Source organism: Canis lupus, chromosome 28, assembly GCF_011100685.1.
Source record: "Canis lupus familiaris isolate Mischka breed German Shepherd chromosome 28, alternate assembly UU_Cfam_GSD_1.0, whole genome shotgun sequence".
NCBI lineage: Eukaryota > Metazoa > Chordata > Mammalia > Carnivora > Canidae > Canis > Canis lupus.
In genome coordinates this window covers 3,119,787-3,145,075 of record NC_049249.1, presented here as the reverse complement: position 1 = coordinate 3,145,075, position 25,289 = coordinate 3,119,787, and the positions used below count along the sequence as shown (strand labels likewise).

The 25,289-nt window shown below is 44.6% G+C and overlaps 1 long non-coding RNA gene across 1 annotated transcript; it reads left to right on the top strand.

Annotated features, from left to right (window-relative positions):
• The first annotated feature begins 325 nt into the window (after positions 1-325).
• LOC119877684 lies at positions 326-1,524 on the top strand. The gene is made up of 2 exons (XR_005380368.1): positions 326-573; positions 1,244-1,524. It is a non-coding gene; the product is annotated as an uncharacterized LOC119877684 (long non-coding RNA).
• Positions 1,525-25,289: the final 23,765 nt, after the last annotated feature.

Here is a 25,289-nt window from a genome sequence, read left to right as displayed (position 1 = left end):
CTGCAGAAAGTTTCTTTGAGGAGCGCTACTCTAGAAAGTTTTTTTTTTAAGAATTTATTTATTTATTTATTTATTTATTTATTTATTTATTTATTATTTATGATAGGCACACAGTGAGAGAGAGAGGCAGAGATACAGGCAGAGGGAGAAGAAGGCTCCATGCACCGGGAGCCCGACGTGGGATTCGATCCTCGGTCTCCAGGATCGCGCCCTGGGCCAAAGGCAGGCTAAACCGCTGTGCCACCCAGGGATCCCTAGAAAGTTTTAAATAAAGAGAAGGTATGGCCTCCTTGCCTTGAACTGTTTTCATTTGAGGTCTGGGAAAGAAGAATTTTGTGCCTCTTGGTATTTCAGTCCTGCTTTTGCTGTTAGTGACCTCATAATCAAGCTTTACCAATATGTCATATCCCAGCCTGTGTTGCTCAGTGTCCTACATCCTGAGCACCAATCACTGGGGTGCTTGTTACAATCAGAGATACCTGTACTTACTCTTCCAGAGCTGCTGGCTTGGGAAGAGTGGGACTCTCAAATCTCCTTATTTTGAAAAAGCCTTGGGATGTAAATGGGCCAATGGTGAGCTTGGCTCCTGACTCAATATTAGGCAAAGCAACCCTGGGAAGAGAGAAAATCCAGAACAGAGAAGGGTGGTTGTCATTCATCTAGTCATGAAAACTCAAATCCAAATCCAAAGTTATCAATTCTTCTATTTCTAGAAGAAATTCCCAAATTTAACTGATTTTGTAGGAATGTGCTATGTGTTCTGCCCCTGAAGTGTGTGCAGCTGGGCCCAGGGATCCAGAGTACACCTTGGCTTCCCTTCCCGGCTAGTCTTCAACTCTTTTCCGCATCCTGAGCTTGCGGTTCCTTTCTGTGGCCCAGAAAGAGGCCGGTGTTCTGTTTCTGTTTCTGACCTCATCGTGATGACAGCATGGCCTGAGCAGCTCCTGGCCTTCGGCCTGGGACCCACATGATGGCTTTGCCTCCATGCTCTGCAGGCACATGGCTTTTTCCCATCCCCTCCTGAGCCCAGGTCCTAGGCCAGCCTTTTCTCCTTCTTTTTCCCAAAGAAGAATCCTGAGAGTCAGCCCCAACTTCTGGTCCATCGCCTTGCCCTCCCCTCTGAATCTCCACTCTCCCTCAGCCCCCATAGAGTGCACATCCTGCGTTATTACGTGCACTGAGAGCACAGTGGAGGCCAGGCTCTGTTCTAAGCTAATTCTATACTTTCACTCAATCTTCACAGCATCCCAACCATGCAGGTCCTGACATGCATCTTGCAGATGAGGAAACTGAGGCACAGCTAATTGATGGCAGAGCCAGAATTCACATCCAGAGACTTTAACTTTGGCCCAAATCATGTTAACTATGTTGTGGCCTTTTAGTGGTTACCAATTGCTTCATAATTTTCATTCAAAATTATGTCTAAGATATACACTTTTTATGTTTCTTCCACTGACAATATCTTAGCTGGGAATCAGAGTTTTAAGAGCAAAATAAATGAGAAAGGATTTGATTGCCCTCCAATTGTATGTCCTTTTAATTCTTTCCAACTCAAGGTAGGGGTCTGGGCAGCCCTCTGGGGAGAAGTATGACATCCGGATGGAAGTCAGGGCAGAGTTCCAAGTTGGCAGCCTGATTGCTCCCTGGGCATGCCTACTCAACCCAGAAACAAACAGAAGCATGTTCTAGCTGGACATGTCTCACCTCCTGCTTGAGACCACTCACCAGGGCTCTCCTGCTTGCCCCAAGCCTAGCAGGGGCCAGGCTAGGAGGCAGGGTGAGGCCTGTGGCTGCAGCACAGGGGAGATGTGCACTTATATGAGATGGAGTGAAGAGAACTCTGTTCTCCCTGATGACCCACAAGCCTGCTGATGCTCACTGCCTGCAAGGGATAGGATGATGCTCTAGAGGGAGAGATGGCCGGCTCAGGAATCAGCACCTCCCATAACACCTGGATGTGCTCTGGGGGAGGTTGCCACAGCAAGAGGTGCCAACTCAGAGGGAGGCTAGAGGGAGCAGAGACACCTTCTCTCAAAGGTGTGGGCTGGATGGAGCAGAGAAGCTTTGAAGAGCTGGCTGGAAGGGAACCTGAAGGCATGAAGATGCGGGAGGAAAGGAAAGAGGTCAACAGGGTTAGGGTTTGGACCTTTCCAGTCCTGTGCAAGGTGTCCTTGTTCTATGGGAGGGGAGGTGTCCAAGGCTGGTATGATTCCAGCTCAGAGACACAGGCTGGCTTCCGAAAATCAAATGCAGATGCAGAAAAGAGGGTACAGTGGGGTGACTCAGAGCCAGGGCTCAGGTCTCTCCCAGTGGGCCTCTGTGGGTCAGTCTCCCTTTCTCTGGGTGCCGGGAGGCTGAGCCTATTCCCCTACAGTGCTGCGGAAGGGACAAGCATGGTTTTCCCTGTCGGCTCAGCTACTTCTGCTCCCACCCTGGGGCGGTGACTGACTCGGAGCCTCCATCTCAGTCCAGCGACAGGGGCGCAGCCTCTCAGCCACATCCCTCTGGGCACAGCACTTCTGTCTTGGGGATCCGATGAGGTGATGGCTGGGGAACACCTGAAGAATGGCCTTTGGGCCCGGAGCGGGGGCATCTCGCTGGCAGCCTAGGCAGGAAGGGCTGGCCCCGCGCTGCAGGGATCAGATCTCCGGGCCCTCTTGGCTTAGGCGCTGGAGCCTGGGCAGCTTTCCATCAGGCAAGTTAGCAACCGAGCTCAGGTTAGATTAAATCCAGACACATCCGAGTTTAGTGCCAATTACTCAGCGCCGGCAGGGGCGGGGGAGGGGTCTGCACTCTGTCACTCCAGCCTTCTGGCAGCTGACTGCTCGTCCAGGCCCAGGCCCCAGGCAAAAGGCCCTGAAATAGCAAGAGCAAGAGTTGCAGCCTCGGCTTTGGGGGGCCTGCAGCTGGCACTTTGTTCAGATCTGCTGCTGCTGCTGCTGCTTCTGCTCAAGGGAACAGCTTCTCTCATCCCTGCTTGCAACGAATGAGAGGGCACTTGGGACCCTCTGCCTCTCTTCTGTCCAGGCTGGGCTGGCAGCAGATTCCCACGGGCGGCAAGGTGGGGGGACCGAAGCCTACCCTGCCCTCCTCACTCTCCCAGACTGAGTGACTGCCCGCGGTGGGTGCTCGATTCTCCATCAGCAGAGGAGGAGGCGAGCCAGGGTGGCCCTACCGTCAGGGCCAAGAGATGCTGTGATTTGTCATCCAGCGCTGAGTTCACAGCTTGGGAGGAAAACAGCCCAGATTTGAGAGCATCGTTTCCCACCCTGAAATAGCTTAAATCAAGCAGTGGCCTTAAGACAGGGTGTGGGAAGCCGCACAGGCGTCCTCCTGAGGGCCACCCAAGCTCCTCCCGCAGCCGCCGCCTCCCAAAGCTGGGATGCACAGCAGGGTCAAGGACACTTAGGGTGATGAGTTTGGTACTCAGCTTGGAGCAAAGTATTAATGTGAAACAAGGAAAATGTTGGGAAGAAACTTGGAACGAGCCAGGAAGCACCAGAACCCTGGGAAATGGGGCCAGTGGTTTGGCACTGTGGCTTTGCCCCGCCACCCCCTCACCCCACCCTCACTGTGAGCAGTGGTGAGCACAGTATAACTCAGAGTCTTGCTGGTGTGACAAAGACCTGGAGGAGAGCTCTGTCTTTTAGACTAGAAAGCAGTTTTGTTGGTATTTTTACTCTCCTTTTTTTAATGCAACACTTTCCCATTGTTTTTATTGCTCTTTTACTGATAAAGTCTGTGTATTAGTTATTTACTGCAGTGTAACAAGTTGCCTGAAGATATAGCATCTTAAAACAGCAAGTATTTATTATATCACTCCAGTTTTGAGGGTCAGGATTCTGGGAGCTGCTCAGTTGGGCAGTTTTGGCTCAGGTTCTTTCGAGAGGCTGAAGTTAGGATGGTGGCCAGGGCTGCAGTCACCTGAAGGCTTGGCCGAGGCTGGAGGATCTGCTTCCATGATGGATCCTTACATGGCTGTTGTTCGTAGGCCTTGGCTCCTTGCTGACTGCTAGCAGGAGATCTCATTTCCATCTGGTGGATCTCTCTACGGGGATGCTTGAGTATCCTTGCTAGATGGCAGCTGGCTTTCTCCAAAGTGAGGGATCCCCGAGAGAGGGAGTGAGACGAGCAGGAAGACACAGGGGCTTTTATGACTTACTGTGCCAGGCAAAATTTTGTGATGGCCCCCCAGCTTCTGCCCCCTGGTGCACAGGCTCTGTGTAATACCCCACTTTGGGGTGTAAGCAGGACTTATAAATATGATGGGATCTCACCCCCATGAATCTGTCACATTATGTGGCAGAATGGATATTGCAGTGAAGACAAGGTGACTTTGAGTTAATGACAAAGCAGGTTATCCTGGGTTAGTCTGATCTAATGAGGTGGTCCCTTAAAATGGATCAGAGAGATTTGAAGCAGAGGTTTTCCTGATGGCCTTGAAGGAGCAAAGTGCCATATTGTGGAGGGATCCGTGTATCAAGGCTCTACGAGCAGCTCCTAGGGGCTGATAGCAGTCCCCAGCCAACAGTCAGCAAGATTATAGGGACTTCGGTCCTGCAACAGGAAGGAACTGAATTCTGGCAGTAACCTACATGAGTTTGGACGAGGACCCAGAGCTTTGGATGAGATGTCAGTCCTGGCCACACCAGATTTCAGCCTTGCAAGGCCCTGTGCAGAAGACTTCTTCACAATGTGCCTGGACTTCTGACCTACAGAACTGTAAGATAATAAAGTTGTGTTATTTAAGATAAAGTCATGGTAATTTGTTACATGGCAATAAAAAATGAATACACCTATTCTCTGACGTTGTACTTCTGCCATCACTCCTGCCATCTTCCTATTCGTCAGTAGTGAGTCACCAAGGCCACCAGGCTCAAGGGGAGGGGTTTGCTGTTTGAAGGGAGTGTCCAAGAATTTGTGAACATATTTCAAAGCACCGCAGACCAACAGTGAGTGCAAGTGGGGCCATGCTGATACACTCAACACAGAGATGAATGCTGGCCAGTGCTTTTGGTGTCTTGAGTGAACTCATGCAGGATGACCTTATAGTCGGGTAAGGCAAGCGAGAGCTTTCTTTTAGGAAGTGGCAACCCCAGCTATAATGTGGGAGGTGGGTGCTTATTTTTTCTTCTTTTGACGTCCTCTTATAAGCATTCTATAGAGTAATTGTGGAGAACCCGGATGAGGATGGCAAATGCCTGTCTTTAATTTGAAAGTTACAATGTGTTAATCAGCCCCAGCCTGAACTTTGCAGGAGTGCTGAATTCGGGGAGCATTAGTTAGCACCCCAACTTTCCCAGACGGGGTAGGGTGAGGAACACTTAGGGTGGAGTTCGGATGACAGCCCATAGGCAAAATCTTTTGGAACTCTTTCAGCAAGACAAAGCCAACTGTCCCCAAAGCAACACCCTGTTTCTCTGCTATAAAACAACTCATGGCTTTGGGTGAAATAGTCTTTAATATTTGTCATCATGTCAGTCCTGGAAGGAATAGGACTGGATTTGCTTGGACCATTAGAGATCACCCGGTAAAAGCACATATGCTACCTGGGAATTTCTTTAATTTCTACAACATTTCCTATAATATGGTTACATAGATGAAATGGAAAACAAAACAAAACAAAACACCTTTGCACTGTAGCTTCTCTCTCATAACTGCTTGCTTTCTGTGCTCCTAAAAGTTGAGGGCTTCTGAGGCCTGGGTTGAAATGATAACTGCAGTGAATGGAGTTCTGGGTGGGAGGCAATGGCCCAGAAAACCATCACTTTTAGGAACAGAGGACGACCACATGCCTGAGGCTTTATCTTCCCAAGAAGCAGAGGCGAAGGAAAAACAAAAACTGGATAATTTAAAAACATGTCAGCAATTTGGCAAAAGTCAGAGAAGTCAAAAAGCCACATGAGGTCATAAGTAAGCCACAGATTTAGTGACTGGATTTAGTACAAATCCCTGGAGGCTTTGCCTATTGACAGCAGCTCACAGTTGGTTTTCACTTCATTGTAGCTGTGGCGGGCAGCCGATGTGGGGCTGGGTGGATAGGCATGTGAGCATGTGTAGATGGTCCAGGAGCTGGGGTGGGGGAGATCAGAACAGAGGCCCCACACACAGCTTCGGAGCCCAAGGGGCAAGTCAGGACCACTTCTTGTGCTCCATCTCCATGGTGTCTGTTAACATAACTGTTATCATTGGTGATGATGGTGATGGTAGCAAATATAATGGTCAGGCCTCCCAAGAGAGGAGGGTTTGCCAAGAGGGTTTTATTTAATCTCTCAGTTCGAGCCTGGAGCTGTTCCTTCTGGGGAGAATGCCTCTCACATCTCAGTGCAGGAAAGGAGTTGTAGAGCTTCTGATGCCCTGTTTTGCCTATTCTTTTGGGAGTCTTAGTATCTTTGGGCATTAAAGATAGTAATCAGGAGGGAGAAATCGTCTTGCATCAAGGGGTGACTATCCTCTGCCAGAATCCAGGTTCATTCCCTGCCATCATCAACCTCAGATCACTGCTACTTTCTCAGGTTAGTGGAGGAAGGCAGGGATGCCCTCTGAGTCTCTGGAACTTCTTGAACTGACTGAGAAACAGAGTGGAGAACTAGGGCTTGAGTAGGATTGCTCCAATGATAGTAGACGTTATGATTATGAGTCTGCCCGCCGCCCCCTCTCCTAGTGCAGGGTTACTTTACCCCTGGGCTCCTGTGGTGCTAAGAGTTTGCTTTAATATACATGCATGTTTATCATTTAATCCTCACAAAATCACAAAATGTAGAGATGATTCTTGTCCCTCTTTGCTGATTGGAAAATCAGAAAGCAAGTGTCTTGTGGAAGAACAGAGGGCTAGTAAGTGGCAGATCCAGAACTTGAGCTCAGTGTTTCCCTATCACACTGTGGTACCCTGTATCCACACCCTCCCCAAAATAGGGTTTCTGACACTTAGGGTTTCTGACACATCCCCTGAGGGATGTCTGGGGCCAAACCCAGCAGAAGGACCTTGAATTGGCCCCAGCAGGCACACACAAGGGGCAGAGGTGAGTCCGCTTACCTCAGCACTTAGCAAAGGGAAACAAACCTTGCCTGGATACTGACTCACTGCAGCACTCATTCACTTGGGGGAATTGTTTGTGTGAATAACACAGACCCCCTCAATACTTGACATCTGATATCTGTCTCAGCTTGATGAGTACCTTCGGTGGGTGTGGTAGGGTGAATGGTGGCCCCAAAAGATATGTCTATGTTCTAATCCCTGGAACATACGAATATCACCTTATAGGGCAAAAGATTTGATGAAGTCAATGATCTTGAGAGGAGGAGCTTATCCTGAGTTATCTGAGTGGGACCTGAATGCAGTCACATGTACTCTTTCTTTTTAACTTGAGGTATAATTGATATATAACATATTAGTTTCACACAGTGAATGTGACGTATGTATATATGCCGAATGATCACCGTAGTCAATTTAGTTAACATCAATCACCATACACAGTTATATACATCTTTGTTCTGGTGATGAGATCTTTTAAGATTTATTCTCTTAAGAACTTTCAAATATGTAATCTAGTATTATTAACTAGATTCATCATGCTATACATTGCATCCCCATGACATTTATTTTGTCACTAGAAATCTGTCACTTTTTGCATGCCCCTCCCCCATACCCCCTGCCTGGCAACCACCAATCTGTTCTCTGTAACTATGAGCTTAGGTTTTTTGTTTTGTTTTGTTGTTTTAGATTCCACATAAAAGTGAGATCAGACAAATGGTATTGTCTTTCTCTGACTTATTCACTTAGCATAATGCCCTTGAGGTCCATCATGTTGGTACAAATAGCAAGATTTCCTTCTTTTTTAAGGCCCAATATATATATCTTTGTCCATTCATCCATTGATGGACACTTAGGTTGTTTCGATGTTTTGGCTGTTGTAAAGAATGCTGCAATGAACAAGGGAGTGTAGATACCTTTTCAAATTACTGTCTTCATTTCAAATTACACATATCCCTATAAAAGTGAAGCAGAGAGAGTTTTGACACAGATCTACACAGGAGACAAGGTGCCGTAAAGACAGTAGCAGAGATTGGAAATATGTAGCCACAAGCCCAGGAATGCCAGGGGAGCCACTTTTCCAGAAGCTGGAGAGGTGAGGAAAGATCCTCCTGGGGGAGACTTTGGAGGCAATATGGCCCTGCTGACATCTTGACTTCAGACTCCTGGCCTCCAGAACTGTGAGGGAATGCATTTTGGTTGTATGAAACCACAGAGTTTGTGGTAATTTGTTACAGCAGCCTCCAGGAAACTAATACAATGCGTAAAGCCCCTTTCCCCAAGGCCCAGTCCACATGCACTTAACCTTACCCAAGGAGGGGGATGTCTTGCTGGGTGCTGCTTGTCTGTACCTGGGCAAAGAAGTAAGTGAGAAAATCAAGAAGCAGTCAGCCACGCTAGCTTCGAAGGCCATCCCCAGCTCCCAGGTAAAGCAAGCTACCCAGCCAGTGAGCACAAAGGATTCATGGAGCTGCTTCCCAGGACCCCATACCCAGAGCCTAGAAACCAGGAAACCTGGGAGTGGGGCCTGCCTGAGACTGAGAAAATGAGATCCTTCCAAATATGCTGTCCTCTAACTCTATTGTAAATTAATACTGTATCTGGGACTTCTTTCTGTTCCAGCCTGGAATTCTTTGCACAGTTAATGGCATCTCCTTGCAGGATGCCCAGAGAAAGAGGAAAAGGCAAGGTTTGGGTTTGGAGTTAATATTAAGGTTAGGATTAGGATTCCAAGCTGGTGTTGAAATACCATAATTAGTCTAAAGTATCAGAATAATAGCCTTCGGTCCACCAAACCTGGAAAAGTAGAGAGAACATCTTTTGCCCAGAGAAACTCTGATGTAATTGATCTGGCATCGAACTGAAGGCAAAGGGTCTTGAGGAACCAAAGCCTCAGACCACACGTGACAAGCAGTTACCCAGGAGGATATCAGGTGATAGGCCTAAATAAAACTGTCAGGGAAAGAACTTTCAAAAATTCACAGGGAAAGGACAGATTACTGAGAGAATTTAAAATAATCCTCACCTCCTCAGATGTGTCTCAGCCACACACGGAGCCCAGAAAGGGAAAGTTAGCCTGGGATCTTAGCACCAGGGTTGTATATGAGCTCAGGTGTCCTCGAGACCTGGTGGGATGGTCTTGTGTGGCAGAGGCACAGCTGAAGGAACTGAAGTCTATATGTCATGGTGGGATGATGACACATGCATGTGTGAAGATCTGGGGGCAGGGGTTGGGGGAGCTGGCTGGATGAACCCCTGGAGTGCACGTGCACTGTCTCCACTGGTCATGTTCTCCCAGCACCCCAAAGTGGCCCTGCCCCATACCTGCTACCAGTGGGCTCTGCAGTAGCAGAGCACATACTGTGAGGAGCTCAGGTTTGCTGCTCTGACTTGGCTTCTGAGAGCCCCAGCTATTGTCAGGCCCTCTTGGCCCTCCTGTTCAGATTTCCTGCCCTTGCATCATTGCTCCATGAGGCTGGATATGACTCATCTCAATGTCTGTGACATTTTGAAAGCGCCTTTTCAATGCAGCTGGGTCCAAATGATAACAGAGGAGATTTGCAGAATCTTGGGCTGCTCTTCCTTGCCTCCAAAGGCTTCGAGGAACAAAGACTCAAAATGGCTGTGCCCTGGGATCTTGCTCATATAATTAATAAATCAGATAGCTGATTTTTGTCCTTTTTCCATTTTTTGGTACTCTTTAATCTTTATGGTAATATAAAAATAATTAAAACTTTATAGTTAACAATGTGACTTCTTCATCCAAATTGCCTTCCCTCTCAGTTTTAGTTTCTCCTCATTCAAGCATATGTATTTCATCAGGAAAAAGATGTGATAAGGCGGGTAAAAAAAAAGACAGCAGAGTTTTTCTGCACATGGTTACAATGTCCAATGAAAGCAGCTGAGCAGACTTGAAGGGAAATATCTTGACAAATCATCCAGGTGGCAGCAAGAATTAAACACACCCCATTAACATGCATGGGAAGGGTGGAAAGCCATGATCCTTGCATGCCCTTCCCTTGCTCCCAAAATCACCATCAGCATTTGGGATACCATCTTTCAGATTGCATTACTATGCATGTTCTATGCTTTAAGCAGATAATGTTGTATTACAATCTAGTTTTTCATTTAAGATCCTATTGAGTCTTTCCATGTCAATTCATATAGAATTGTCTTAATTTTTCCAATAGCACATATTAATTCAGTTATCTATTATAGCATAATCTATAGAATAAGTCCCTTTCCATGAAAAGTTGGGTTTTTGTAAACAAGTCTGCAAATGTATCCTACATAGATATGTCTTTACATACCTGTGTCCATGTTTTTGTATTATACATTCATAAAAGTGGAATTTCTTGGTCCAAGAGTATAACAGTTTTGATGATATTTCCCTCCATTAAGTTTATACCTGTTTATAGCCCCATTGATAGGATGTAAGGAAGACTCAGACTAGCCTGTTCAGAAGTTCAGGAACCAAAACAAAGATTTAGGAAGTTGCCCAAAGCAGACAAGGCCATCAAAATACTGGGACAATTCACTGGATGGGGGATCTTTCTAAGGGGACTGTAGGAGTTCAAGACTGTATGAAGACAAAGAAGAGCAAAACATGGAAGGGTTGAGTAACTTGGGCCAGAAACCTTCAGCTGGCTGCCATGACAGGAGGAAACATGCATTCAACTAAGCTAATTGAACCAAGCTGTATTATTTTTCTTGGCATTCTTTGCTTCCCCTCTATAACGAAACTTTCTGGAAAGCAGCCTTCACTCTGTCCTGGTAGGAAATTGATATCTCACCTAGGAATTGGGCATAGATTTCCTCTTTTTCCCCTTGATTGTGGATTCACCCACCAGATTCTTTGGTATTTTTGTAAATGTTTTTTAATTTCACTTCACACATACTAAAAAGGATTTTTACTTTTCATGTGTCTTCTATTAAAGTGATTTATGGAAAACATGCTGAGCTGTGGCTTTTGGAAACAATAGGGGTTGAATACCGCCTGCCTCATAAAATGATAACCAAGAGCATGTTGATGAGCAAAATGGCAGGGCTTCCAAGAGCTGGCATAATGCATCATGGGGGAGGGTCCTTTTGAACAATGCTGAGATGGCTCTTATTGCATGAAGTAGTGATGGGGAAGCCACAGAAAAACATGTATTTTCTCAAGCCCCACTAAGAGCTGACTCCTTGAAAATTCTCCTTCTTGTACCTACCATCTCATCAAGAACCTACTGACAGAAATTACAAAGACTTGTAGTTTATGCTTTGTACCTGGACTTGTCATGTGTTAATTTTCCTATCTTCTTCCATGTTCTTCCATGAACATCTGTCAGTGATCAATAGAAATCATTCATTGCAACCTAGGAGCCCAGGCCAGGTGGGCCATGAAAGCCTGCAGGGCTGGCTCACACCGTGCTCCCAAGGCAGACTGGATGTGCGGCTGAGGCTCCTGCCTGGCTGGGCTATGAGGTCTCTTAGAAAGTTCTCTGGGCCTTATGTCAAGTAATCTAAAACATGGCACCTCTTGTCAAGGCAAAGCAGGATGGAATGGTGGAAGGGGTAGAAGAAGAACGGGCAGTGAGGTGAAGGAAGAAAGTGATTAACATTACTCCATGCTGCCAACTAGAAAAATGAGAAGAGAGGAAAATATTTCAGTAGGTTTAGTGATAAGGTTACTCAGATTTTGCTAAGTGGTCTCTGTTTAAAAAGAAAACCAAGGGGTGTACCTGGGTGGCTCAGTGGTTGAGCATCTGCCTTTGGCTCAGGTCATGATCTTGGGCTTCTGGGATCCAGTCCCACGTGTATGGGGACTTCTCCCACTGCCTATGTCTCTGCCTCTCTTTCTGTGTCTCTACTGAATAAATAAATAAAATCTTAAAAAAAAAAAAAAAGAAAATCAAATCTAAATTGGAGTCCCTTGCCCCTCATGGCAGCAAACTAAGACTTAATTACAGTTGCAGCAAACTAAAGACTTAATTACAGTTTCAATCCATCCCAGGAATCCCTTATAAAAGTCCATCTAAAATTTCCTGATCAGCACTAGTGGGGTCAACTGCATGATACAAATGTTGCCTTTCCCACCTTGCCAAAAAGAAGATGTCCTGACCTAAAACAATCCTTTGCTAGTAACCTATTGCCCTGTCTTTCTTCCTATAAAAACCTTCTTTTTGTACAACACTTGGGAACATCTCTACTTGCTGGATGGGATGCTGCACAATTCATGAATTGCTTAATAAATCAATTAGATCTTCAAATTCACTTGGTTGAATTTTGTTTTTCAACACCTCAACGGTTGAAGCAGGAACCAGATGTCTTTGCTGCAGCATGCTCCTCTATGGTTCTCATAGCCCTTATTCCTCCTCTCCTTCACAGAGGCCTGAAGGAAATAACACTAGACTCCAGAAGAGCCTCATTCATAAGCAGGTGCCATAAGGAGCTCAGGCTTACACTTGGCAGATACAGGGGTGGTTGGGGTCCTCTGGTGCCTTGCCTCCTCTGTCCCTAACAAGACTCTGCTGGCATTTATCTCAGTTAAGTGAGGTTGGTATTTCAGGCAGGGACAAACTATATGCTATCCAATCATGACACCTCACTCAGCTCCCTCTTCTCCAGGATGCAGGGGACCACCAATGATCTGTTCCCTTTTCTCTCACTTCTTTCTCTACTACTCTCTGGTCTTCCTGCCACAGAGGAGCACGCAAGCAGCCAACTCTTCCCTATCAATTTTGAAACGCCCTCCAAGGGCTTAATTAGAGGGCAGCAGGTAACCACAATACAGGAGACCACTCTGTGGACACAACCTAGCTGCTCAGAGGTGAACTGGGGCCTGCTTGCCAGCCTCAGACAACATTCTGAGGCTCTGAGGGCCTCTGAAGGAGAGCAGGAAGCAGAGGACATTAACGTTCATCATCTGGGGGTCTTAGGAAAACACTAATAATCACTAAATTGCTACAGTGCTTGAAGCATACATGTCTCTAAGCTCTCTGGACACATGACAGAGTTAAACCTTGCAATGCAGAGATAACCATCTCATATCCCCGCTTTACAGATGAAGAAACCGTGACCCCAAAATGAAGGTGACTTGCCTGAGACCTCCTAGCTGGAAGTGGCTGGGTCTATATTCTCAGGAAGTTCACTCTACTCAGGAACATGAGATGGGACAGTCTTTAGGAGTCAAACAGAAACGAGTCTCCAACTCCACTCCACAACTTACCTACATATATATGTATAAGCACGTGTATATGATATGATATGTACCATATAAATGTTATAACATAAAGGTGTGTGTGTGTGTGTGTGTGTGTGTGTGTGTTCCAAAATGTAGATACATTCTCACATGTGTTGAAGAAGGAGGGGAGCAGAGTGTGGGTGGTAGAGGAGAACACAAAGCTGCTTCCCCATTCAACTGCTGTCCCTTCCTGGGATGTTGGGAGCCTCTCTGCTCTGCAAAGCAACAAGCAGGAGAAGCGTGTGTGGCCCCACTGACACTCACAGGCGGGACACAGGGCTGGGCTTTCCCCCACCTCCCAGACAAGGAAGAGTAGCAGGAGGGCCCCTGAGACGCGTTGATAAAATCAAGTTATTTCTAAGCAAGCCCAACGTCCTCTGGCTTCACCGGGGCTGGCTCGTGTCGTGGAGGAGCCGAGTCTTCTCAGCAGACGGCCAGGTTGTGCAGGGGACCAGGGGCAGCCAGGACCGGGCGAGGCCACCTCCCGCCGCGCTCCCGGGAGCCCCGCCCGCCCGCCCGCCGGGCCTTCCGCCGCCAGCGGGGCCTCCTCGGGGGCTGCAGGTCCCCGCAGTCTCCAGAGCTCTGTCTTCCTGGCGCCCTCGGTCCTGGGAGGGCTCTGGCTCCGCCGCCCGCCCCGCCCCGACTGGGATAACGCCCTGTCCCCAGAAACAAAGGAAGCTGCTTCATCTCCATCTCCGCAGCCACATTCCAAAGGGCAGCTCGGGGCTTCCCGGGGAGTCTTGGTTTCCTCAGGGGGCTTGAGTGACTCCGGTCTGCAGAAGGCACCCAGGCCAGGACAGCAGGCAGGCTCAGGAGGGGGACCCCCGCCTCCCCATCTCAGCTGGGCCACCAGTCTGCCCCGTGACCTGATGTGAACCATTTTCCTTCCAGATGTTAGTTCCTCCACCGGTAAAGTCAGGGAGGTAGGCTGCATCCATTCCTGCTCTTAGTACCCGCGTTCCAGAGCAGTGGTTCTCAAAGTCAGGCACCAGTGGGTCACCTGGGCCCACCCCCAGGGCTGCTGATTCAGTTAACGCAGAGGTGTTGAGAACTTGCATTTTTCACAAGTTCCATGAGATGCTGATAATGTTGGTCAGGGACATAGTTTGAGAACCAGCTCCAAGGGAACATGATATATGTAAGAAAAACTAAAGTTTTTAATATGGATTCTAAGTTTGGGCATGGCATCCTTGTTTGATTTTTGCAAGTTATAATGTAAAAGACAAAGATTGGCCTAATATATTCTGGTAATATCTGTCTCTGCTTCACCTTCGTAAGTAGCTACAAATGGAATATCATATCCACTAGATGCACAACTAATGGACTTTTCCAAGAATTGGCTTGGAGGTATGTGCTAACAACAGGAAGATCGGCAGTGGCTACCCAGACTTGAACACCTGTAACTAGTTTCTGAAATCACAAGTTAAGAGTGTATACAAGAAGAAATCGCATGTTTAAGATTATCATTCTTAACTTTGTCAGAGCAAATCACCATGATGTTTAGATTTGGAGTGTTTGTTGTAATCTGGGTGCATATTCAGAGCTGAGTTCACACTTAATCTCATTTGATCTTTATGCCAACCCGGTGAGGCAAATGCTACTATTCTGGTCTATTAAGCCCCATTGGTAAAGTACACCAAAGCTGAGAGGATCAATTACTTGTGATAAAGAAAGATCTCAGTTTTGTTTGTCAGTCTCTGGATCAGTGGTTCTCAAAGCATGTCCCTGACCAGCAGCATCAGCCTCACCTGGGAATGTGTTCAAAATGCAACTATTGAAGCCTCACCCTGACCTGTGGAATCCCAAAGTCTGGGGGATGGTGGGAGGAACAGAAGTCTGTTTTAAGAACAAGCCCTTCAGGTGATTCCAGTGCATGCTGAAGTTTGAGAATTGCTGTCTGGAGATCAAGCCTTTAACCATTCTACAATCCACTTTTCTAAACTTGTCCTCTGAGGGAAATCAGATAATGCTTAGTCATGGTGCTTAAGGAACCATTAAACCTTGTGTCCCTGAGCAGATTGAAGTTAATGGCCAAGTCCATAATGCTGTGTATGGGCTTTTTGTACCCAGGTCAATGAGTTGTTTTTTCTCCTATGACCTGCCAACCACATGTGAACGGCCCTCAATGCTGTTTTCGTTTGGCCCAATTCCATGAATGGATATTTGAATTCTACTTGCCTTTGCCAGCATAGATAAAATCCATATTCCTTCAGTCTACTTTAATTTATAAATATGTAAGAACCAGTGTATCACCTGATATGGCTGTCATACAGAGCAAGCAATCAGGGGGAAAGAAAAGAGAGTGATTCTAGATATATCTTCATGGTTAAATTGAAAATCTTCAGGGACAGCAACCTGGTAAATTGATAAAGTAACTAAGAGTGGAATAGAAACTGCAAAAATAAATTCAGCAGATTGACCTAAAAATTCATCTTGAGAGACAAATACAAGGGAAATTTGGTAACAATAGTAAACTAATATACTCTCATTTTATTTCCACCTCCCACTCCAAATCTTGAAAAGTGGCAGAAAAGATAGCTTACAAAATCAATAACAGAGCAAGAGAACAAAAACGTATCTCTGTAGTGGACCAGAAACTATGAGGAATCTTTAATAATCTGAAACTAAATGGGATCCATCTGAAGAAGGAAACTTTAGGCCAAATTCACACAGGAGAGGACTTTTGCAAAAGGTGAGTACAGAAGCAGCCAGGGCTGCGGACTACTTCCCCCTTCTCCACACCCACCCCCCTCTATCAGGTGAGGGTGGCCAGTTGTGTACCTGAGCCCAAGAGTCAGAGTAGTGACCTGAGTGTCTAGAAATGTACAGAAGAATAATGAGTGATAATAAGTGGACACCTGGCCTGATGTCCCATCCCAAACCTCTGCTGCTAGGTCCCAACAAGTAGGTCCTTGTGTACAAGCATACCAAATTAAAAAATGAGCAGCTACCAATTACCACTTATCCTTCCAAGGAAGGATAGTACTAGTAAGGGAACAAAATACAGCATTGGAACATGTTCATCTCTTCCATAATAGCCTTTTATGTTATTACGTGGTCAGCTCATCATTTTTCTTTCCTGAATATGATCTCTATGGCATAGGCAAAGCCACACTGACCTAATTTTCCCCCCAAGCTAGGGCAAATTCAAACTTCTCCCTGGCTGTCTTTCTAGCCATGGGATATCCAGATCTGACATAGGAAGTCAGGAGAAGGGAGAGAAATACAAGATCTGTCTTACTCTTCTAGAGCCTGTTTGATGGAAACCATTTCATTTTTTACACTTGTAGTGAAACGTGAGATCGAGATCAAGATCAATCAAACATAAGATTTTTGTGTTTTGTTTTGTTTTTTTAATAGTATGAAGGGTAACCACTGGAAAAGAGAAAGTGGATATATAATTTGCCAAATTCTGAACAGACAAAAAGGGGAAAATATTACTGGATCAACCCACTGAAATAAAAGAGGATAAAACGGCAATACCAGAAATATGATAAATACAAAACATGAAATAAGTATATGATCAAACTTATCAGTTATCAGCTACATTAAAAAAAATAAATAGACTAAACTTTTCTACTCAAACACCAAGTATCTTAGAGTGCTTCAAAAGGCAAAATCTAGATGTACCTAAAGCAAAATGACACAGAAAGGTTGATACTTTGACAGTTAGGAAATGAGCAAGGATCTAACAGATACATTTTATATCAAATATAGGGGAAAAAAGTTTCAAAAATGGTAAGTGGGAGAATATATTTGTCTTCATAAAACATATAATCCCAAATTAACACATAGTCATGAATATTTGCATTCAAATGCTGGCTTTAGTACTGGTTTCAAATATTGAAATTATGCAAAAATACAAAACACATTAGAAAAAAAAATTAGTGTCAGTAGTAACGCATTGCACAAAATTTTGCAGATCAAAGAGATAAAAATGAGAATATTTATATTAGTAGTAATATAATTAACAAACTTGACATACTGGCTACAAAGAAAGTTTTGTAAGCCCCAAAGAGATAAAATACATTCTTTTAAAATATAAAATATTAATATGTTCATGCAATATTCATAAACATTTATCATGAACTAGACCCAAAAACTGGGTCTGCTTTATTTAAAATAAAGCAGAAATTCTACCAGCCTTATTCTCTGACCACAACATAATAAAATTAGCAAGTAAGAACAAAGGATAACAACAACATTTAATTACATAGAAATTGTAAAAGTACTCTTCTATCAAAGGACCCCAACTCCAGAGGAGGTTTTTAAAAATGTAAATTACTGTCCTCCTCCTCCAGATCTCTTATCACTAATATAATTCATAGTCAGTTTTACTGTACCTTGATGGGATAGTTAAATGTGATACTATTATAAAGTTTCCAAAGCATAGAAAGTTTTTAGTGGGGCACCTGGGTGGCTCAGTGGTTGAGCATCTGACTTTGGCTCATGTCATTATCCCCAGGATCCTGGGATCAAGTCCCACATCAGGCCCCCTGTGAGGAGCCTGCTTCTCCTTCTGCCTATGTCTCTGCCTCTCTGTGTGTGTGTCTCATGAATACAAAAATAAAATCTTAAAAAAAAAGAAAACTTTTAGAAATTGTCTTAACGGATTATAGAAGGCTAGTATCACACTGAAGCCTGAACTTAACAGTGATAACAATAAAAAGTATCCGTAGAACAATTGTATTTATGAATATAGATGTAACATTTACATTAAACCCGGGAATATATTCAAAGAACCAAATGCCTTGAACCAGCCAGATTTATTCCAAAGGGTGTGGAAGTAATTTATCAGCATGAAATACGTTAATATAATTTATAGCAGCAATTTGTTAAAGAAGAAAATCCCCAAGTTATCTCATTTATAGCAGATAATAAAATTCAACAACCTCTCCTGTGGTTTCCCATTATGGAGAGTGTCTTAGAAATATCCTGTTTACACCGTACTTAGTAGTAAAACACAGAGGGTTTAGTCCCATGGCTAACTTGGGACTAAAATAAGGATGTCCACACTCAGTATCAAGTCTTAGTGTGGCATCATGTTTTTAGCTACTCACAAAAGGAAGGAGAAATAAGAAAATCATACAAATATTGGAAAGGAAAAAACCAAAATGCTTATTATATTTAAGTAAGACCATCATGGTTCTCTGGAAAGTAATCCACAAATCTAACCAAATGCCAGTTAGCATCCCAACAGTATGCAATTCTGAGTTTTCATCTGGAAAAATAACTGTCCAAATTAGCAATACGAATGCTGAGCAAAGGGTCCAGGCACAGAGAGTTTACCTTAACAGCTTTCACTATCTCTCATCATGCTGTAATGCCCACCACTGTGCGGAGGCGCTCTTGAGAAACGCCACAGAAGCACACACAAGGATATATACATGTAAAGGTGTCTTCTTAAATCTCCGGGAAGAGGAAGCATTAGCTAGGGAATGTGTTGTGACAAGCTACTAACCATGTCAGGGGAAAATAGTGTTAAACTCATGCCTCGTACGGAAATGAATTCCAGATGGGCTAAATATTTTAATGTTTTAAAAAAGAAGAAATCATGAAGGCAATAGAAGAAAATAGGGTAAAAAGCTGTATGAAAATCTGGGTGTGTGGGGTGCCTGGGTGGCTCAGTGGGTTAAGTGTATGCCTTTGGCTCAAGTCATGATTCCAGAGTCCTAGGATCCAGCCTGCATTGGCTCCCTGCCCAGTGGGGAGCCTGCTTCTCCCTCTCCCTCTGCCCCTCGCCCCCCAACTCTTGCTGGCTCTGTCTCAAATAAATCTTAAAAAAATGAAAGAAAAGAAAACCTGGGTGTCTAAGAATGCAACCAAAATCTGGAAAAGATAAATACATGTTAATACATAAAAAGTTAAAATGTGCTTCGCAATAAAACAAAAACCTGCCAAATACAAAGTTAAGAGATAAGGAAAACTAGGCGGAGGGGTAGGCAGGAAGGGAATTGCCAAATACACATAAAAGGATTAATATAGCTATTACTTGGAAAAATCTTATGAAACGTTAAGAAAAAGGTAAACAGTGATCTTTAAAAGCGGATAGAGAATACAAACAGGCAATTAGAATAGAATGAAATGAAATGCAAATGACCAATAAATATGGAAACACCTTAGTGTGATTTAATTTATAACCTTGAATCAGCATAGTTTAAAAAGAATCCTAACTGTTAACAAGGACTATGGCCATTCTTGCTCATAAACTGCTGCCTGGAATGGCATTACAACCTACCTGCAGGTCATGGGCAGGAATTCAAAGCACATTCCCCTGACTCTAGGAACTCCAGCTGCAGGAAACTGTTCCAAAGAAATAATTCAGGAAACCATCATGGTACTCTTTTTATCTTAACTGAAAAAGAAAAGGACACATTTTAAGTGTTGATCGATACAGGATTAAGGGTATGTGGTAACCTCTGTTCTATAAAATTTCACACACAAAAAATTACATATGATTCAGATCTATATTTAACAACATGAAAAATCTATCCATAATGACTAATTAAGTAAAAAATCTGATTAGAGAATAGCATGCATAATACAATGGAAAAATAAGATGTGTGTGGATCTGCCTCAGAATGTATGACACCAGATAGTAATATTTCAATTATGGCACACTCCTATTGATATAAGGAAATACTTATTCATGTAATATAAAATAGAAAGACAAGTCAAATGTAGAATATGATCTCTAGTCACCTCTCCCTCTAGAAATCTCCCTCTATATACAATATGGACTTTTTTAATTGCAAGAAGAATCACTAAAATACTAACTGTAATTTTCTCTGGGTGGATTTAGAAACAGTGTTAATTTATCCCTTTAAATTTGTATCTATTTCCTCAATTCTCCAAGGTGGGCTTGTGCCAATTCTATAATTCCAGGGAAGTGTTAAAACGAAGAGGGGGGAGGGAGAGAACAGAAGGTCAGTGGTCCTTCCTGGCACCAGCATGCACACCCACCCCCCACTATAGAACCATGGCTCAGGAGTCTGGAGCAAGAGGCTGTGAGTGAAGAGGGCAAGAGCACTGCTGAGCCTACACCATGCTGGCACAGATCTGGTGGCCTGTGCCAGCAATGCATATGCCCAGAGAACTGCCCCACACTCTGAGTCTTTTCCCAGAGAAGCCCTGGCACCATGAAGAAAATTCCTGAAGCAATCTTCATAACAATCTCTGAGGTCCAGATCATTAGAGATATATGAGCATTTGGGGTAAAAATCTTTCATCTAATATGGGAGTAACTGGGAGATTTTAAAGATAAATAAATCTATTTATAAATAAATTAAAATAAATTAAATAAATTTATTTTGAGAGAATGAGAGAGAAAGAGAGAGAGGACATGAGCTGGGGGAAGGGCAGAGGAAGAAAAGAGAGAATCTACAAGCAGATTCCCTGCTGAGTGTGGAGCCTGACAGGGGTTTCATGTGGGGCTTGACCCCAGGACCCCAAGATCATGATCTGAGACTAAATCACTCAACCGCCTAAGCCACCCAGGCACCCCTAACTGGGATATTTCAAATTCATCCCAAAAGATTATTTTATGTGCTACATTATAGAACTGTGTACTAAAATAGCTCACTATATATTATGTATATGTATTATACATGCGTATATATTGTATACAAAGAGAAATGTCTGGACACAGGCTCTGCTAACAATGTGGGATTTTGATAAAGTAATTTCTCTTTGCCATCCACTCTTGGAGGTCATCCTCCAGCTCTGGGGGGTGGGAGGGCATTGTAGGCAGAGATCCCCCTGAGTGGGAGGCAATTTGCAGGTCTGTCTGTCCCCCAGCTGAATGCCCACTTTCTTCCCGTAACACATGCCTGATCTGACCTGCCTGAGAGAAAGAAGGCCAGGGTCTTATGTCTTTCTAGAGTTCCTGGAAGATGGCTAGTGTTAGGCAGAGTAAGGCAATTCAGCCTTGCCAGAAATAAAGGGAATAAGTGATATAGAGATAAGGATGAACATGAAGGAACTCATGTGGAAGTAGAGTTCTTTAGCCCCGCCCCCACCCCGTTCCCACATCACATGGCGTAACTTCTGTCATTGCATTTTAACAGACTGTGAATCTTTGTGTTTAAATCATGTCCTGGACACTGAGTTTCCTGACAGCAACAGCCACCTCTGTAGCATAGGCCCCAGCACAGAGCTTCATTCATCTTTGAGTCTAGAAATGTCTATTGAATGAATGCATGAGTGAATACATAAATATAGAAACAAATAGAGATGTTTTAGATCTAGAGATCATCCTGCAAGTCTATTATTACTGCTCCTGTTGTTATTACTGGCCTACTTCACAAGTTATTTGTCTGGCTACTTTTTTCTTGAGGAGAAGATACCTAACTGCTAATTTCTAAATGACTCAGCATCTGGCCAGCCTTAGTGAGGGACATGCCTTCGGCCTGGAGCCTATGATCTTCCCCCTGGAATTATGTGTGGTCAATGGTTCTGATTTTCTAGGGCTGGTTTACTGGCCTGTACTTCTTTACTTTTTTTTTTTTTTTTTATTTATGATAGTCACAGAGAGAGAGAGAGAGAGAGAGAGAGAGAGGCAGAGACACAGGCAGAGGGAGAAGCAGGCTCCATGCACTGGGAGCCCGACGTGGGATTCGATCCCGGGTCTCCAGGATCGCGCCCTGGGCCAAAGGCAGGCGCCAAACCGCTGCGCCACCCAGGGATCCCCTTCTTTACTTGAGATATAGCTACACTAACCACCTATCACTATTAGAGTTAAGTTCCCTGTGGCCATGGTCTTCTGGATTGTGATGGTCATGATGACACTAAGAATGTGTACATGTGTTAGGGAGAGGGGTGGTGGCTTCATTCTATCATAGAGAACAAGCAGCCAAAGAATGGCCAAGTCACTCACAGCCACCTGCTTCTGGCTTCCCTGGACATAATTAATCTCCTGCTGTCAGAAATCTGTTGGCCCTGAGTCATCAGCAGGGGAGGCTAGGATCAGCTCAGTAAGTCAGGCAGAGTTGGTAGGCAGAAGCCAGCACAGGGAGTCAAGCTTTGGATAATGAAGAGAGAGAGAAAAGTTGAGAGCCTGGAATATTCCTAGATTCTTGGACAGAGTAGCAAGTGTCAAATGGGTAGTGATGCTTGAGAGAAGAGCCAATCCCAAGATTTTTTTTAACAGCCCCAATAAGGAAAACATAAGGCCTATAACAAAGTAGGCCAAGATAGTTGTCAATGTTTAAGACAGAATATCAGGGAAATCTCTGTTGAAGCTGGAGTGGGTGGCAGGGACAGGGACAGGATATCCATTGCTGTAGAGGTGCCCAGTGCTTCCATCCAAGTGCACTGGGGATCCTTCCAGATCGAATCACTCAATGTGTTTACAATGTAATCAGTTACAAATTCTTTTAATATAGCATTTCAAGGGGAACATGGCATCAGAAAGTGGACGAGGACAACAATACCTATGTTGTATCACACATGACTGCTTGGCATTATTCCAGCTCTCTGTATTTGTTACAGAGAAGACTCATGTGATTTCTTTTAGAAGTTTAAAATGAACTTTTAAATAAACAGAGAGAACACCTCTTTATTTCTTCCAATTTCTTTCCATCAAATAAATTGGAGAATTAAGAAATAAAGATATTTAAATAACCAGGTGTTCTCTCCCTTGTCCCACTCATCTTCCACTCCCATTAAAGCCATGACCCAGGTGCCTCTCATGCTGTGAGCCTAGAGGTTGTCTGAGGAGGTAGTAGAAGAGAACTAATCGGGTTATCCACCAGAGTGATCATGTGTGAAGAGCAGTTAATTGCTATGCGAGGTGCTTCCACTGCCATCACCATCTAGCATGATCATTTCCTCTACATAGTGACACAGTGTTAATAAGGCACAGGAAGCCAAGTATTACTCCATAAGTGATGCCAGTCCAGGGCTCTGCCCATGTGGGTCTCTAAACCACCCCACTTGGGGGGCCAGCAGAGGAGATGTGAAGGTGCCTCCCACCCGAATTATGAGGTGGCCTGGAGCAAAACTTTAACCTCAAGCTGTTGAATCTCTCAAGTCTCAGTTCCACGTCTATAGAATGAGAATACAAGGTGGTTTTTAGGAGCAGACAAGTACCGACCCCGTTGCCTAGCGTCTTGCCACATACAGGGGTGCTCCATCAGGCTGGCTGCTGGCATAATCACTATTATTACTGCCCTGAGACTGTCATTCTCTGAACAGGGTGGTGACATAAAGTGTCACCTGTCTAAGGCAGCTTAGCTTATTGACAATAAATATTTGGAAGAAAATAAAAAACAACTGCAACATTTTTTGGCTTAGAGTCCAAAAATAGAGAGCAACTCTCAAACAGAGAAAACTAAAGCTAGACAAAAGGAGGTGCTACGTATGAACTGATCAAGGTATATCAGTGTGAGCCAAGGCCATGTATAAATAACATTTCTAGGATAGTGGAGTTTTACTGCAAGACCAGTAAAGGGATTCAAATGAGACTACTAAGGATATTAAGGAAAAGAGGGGATTGAATTTTATTATAAGTAAATTAGAACATTTTACCCCAGAGGGGTGGATAATGATGAAATAACTCCCTCTGCCCCTTTAAAAGTCATGAAATAGGAATGGAGTTTAAATAGACACATCAGAAACCATGAGCGCAGGAGCACTTACGAGACTGGGGTGCTGGGATTTGACATGGAAGGGGCCCTTGTAAAGGGCTCCCTTCCCAACCAGAGGCCCAGAGGACGTCAATTCTTGCCTGGTAGTGACAGTGCCAGGAGACCCCCAGGGATAAGAGGTCACCCTCCCAATCACTGTGCACCCTGGAGGACAGACTGCAATAAGCCTGCAACTCCATGCAGCTGGCGTGGGGCCGGCGGCTGGGGGCTTACCCATGGTTTCACCCTGGGGTCTCATTTGATCCTGCTTCAGCTCATTGTAAACTTCTAAAAGAAATAGCGTGAGGCCTCAGAGGCCTCAAGAGATCGACTGGCTGGCTTAGGAGAGCAGAGAGTCAGGGGCACAAATTGCCCCCCTGTCCTTCTCAAGACCTCCTGGTCTGGCCATCGCAGCGCACACACGGATGATGGAGTGGGAATCAGTGGGCACTAGGACAAGCCCGCAGGAGGCAGGGCGGCTGGACTGACATGAAGAGTGGAGAGAGGGAGAAGAAAAAGAGAAGTTAATACACTTACTTTGCAAAGTGCAGTGGCAAAAGAGGCTGTGAAAAATAAATAGAGCCAGAAGCAGAAGGATGGATATGGTAAAGGTACAATATGACCAACAGAAGTGCCAGAAGTAATGACATAATGCTGCGCATTCTGAAGAGCGAGGTCGGAAGGGAAGCAGGTGGTTGTGAGAAAACCAGAGCCCGTAGGTCTCCTGTGGAGTGAGCCTGGGCAGGTGGATTCCGCACAAAGAGGGTGAGGCCCAGCAGAGATGATGTGTGTTCCAGAGACTTACCGAGGTACCCACAAAACAATTGCCAACGGCAAGTGAAAAATCTCTGCAGGTTAGTTCTGGGCTATGGATGGATCTCGGAAGAAATGGTCACTTTGTATCAGAAACATTGGATTTGTCAATTATGGATTGCCCTTTAAAAAATGACATAGAACCAATTTTCATAAAAAACATTTTAAGGAGAAATCCCTCGGGATGTTATAAATAATGGGCTTGTCACTTTTGACTTCCAGGAACATCATTGCTCACATCTCTTTGTTTTAAAATATCTGTTTTATTCTTATTTAGGTAGAGTAAGGCCAAGAGATCAGAAGATGACTGCCTTTGACAAGACAATTTGTTCTAGTTCTCAGAGGAGGGGATACCCACACAGGGTGAAACAGGGCAGCACTGAGGCTGACCAGGAAGAAGAGGTGGTGGGAAAGGGGTAAGAGCCTTTCTTGTGGTTTCTGTGAGAACCAGAAGGATTGGGTAGGTTGAATAATTTCAGTAGGCTGTGGACATAGGGACTGTCCCCTGTTGTCTGGTATTTGTCCTTGGAGTGATTAGGGCAAGTGCATAGTGGCCCAGAGGATGAGAACCATTAAAGGGGGTAGGAGGGGT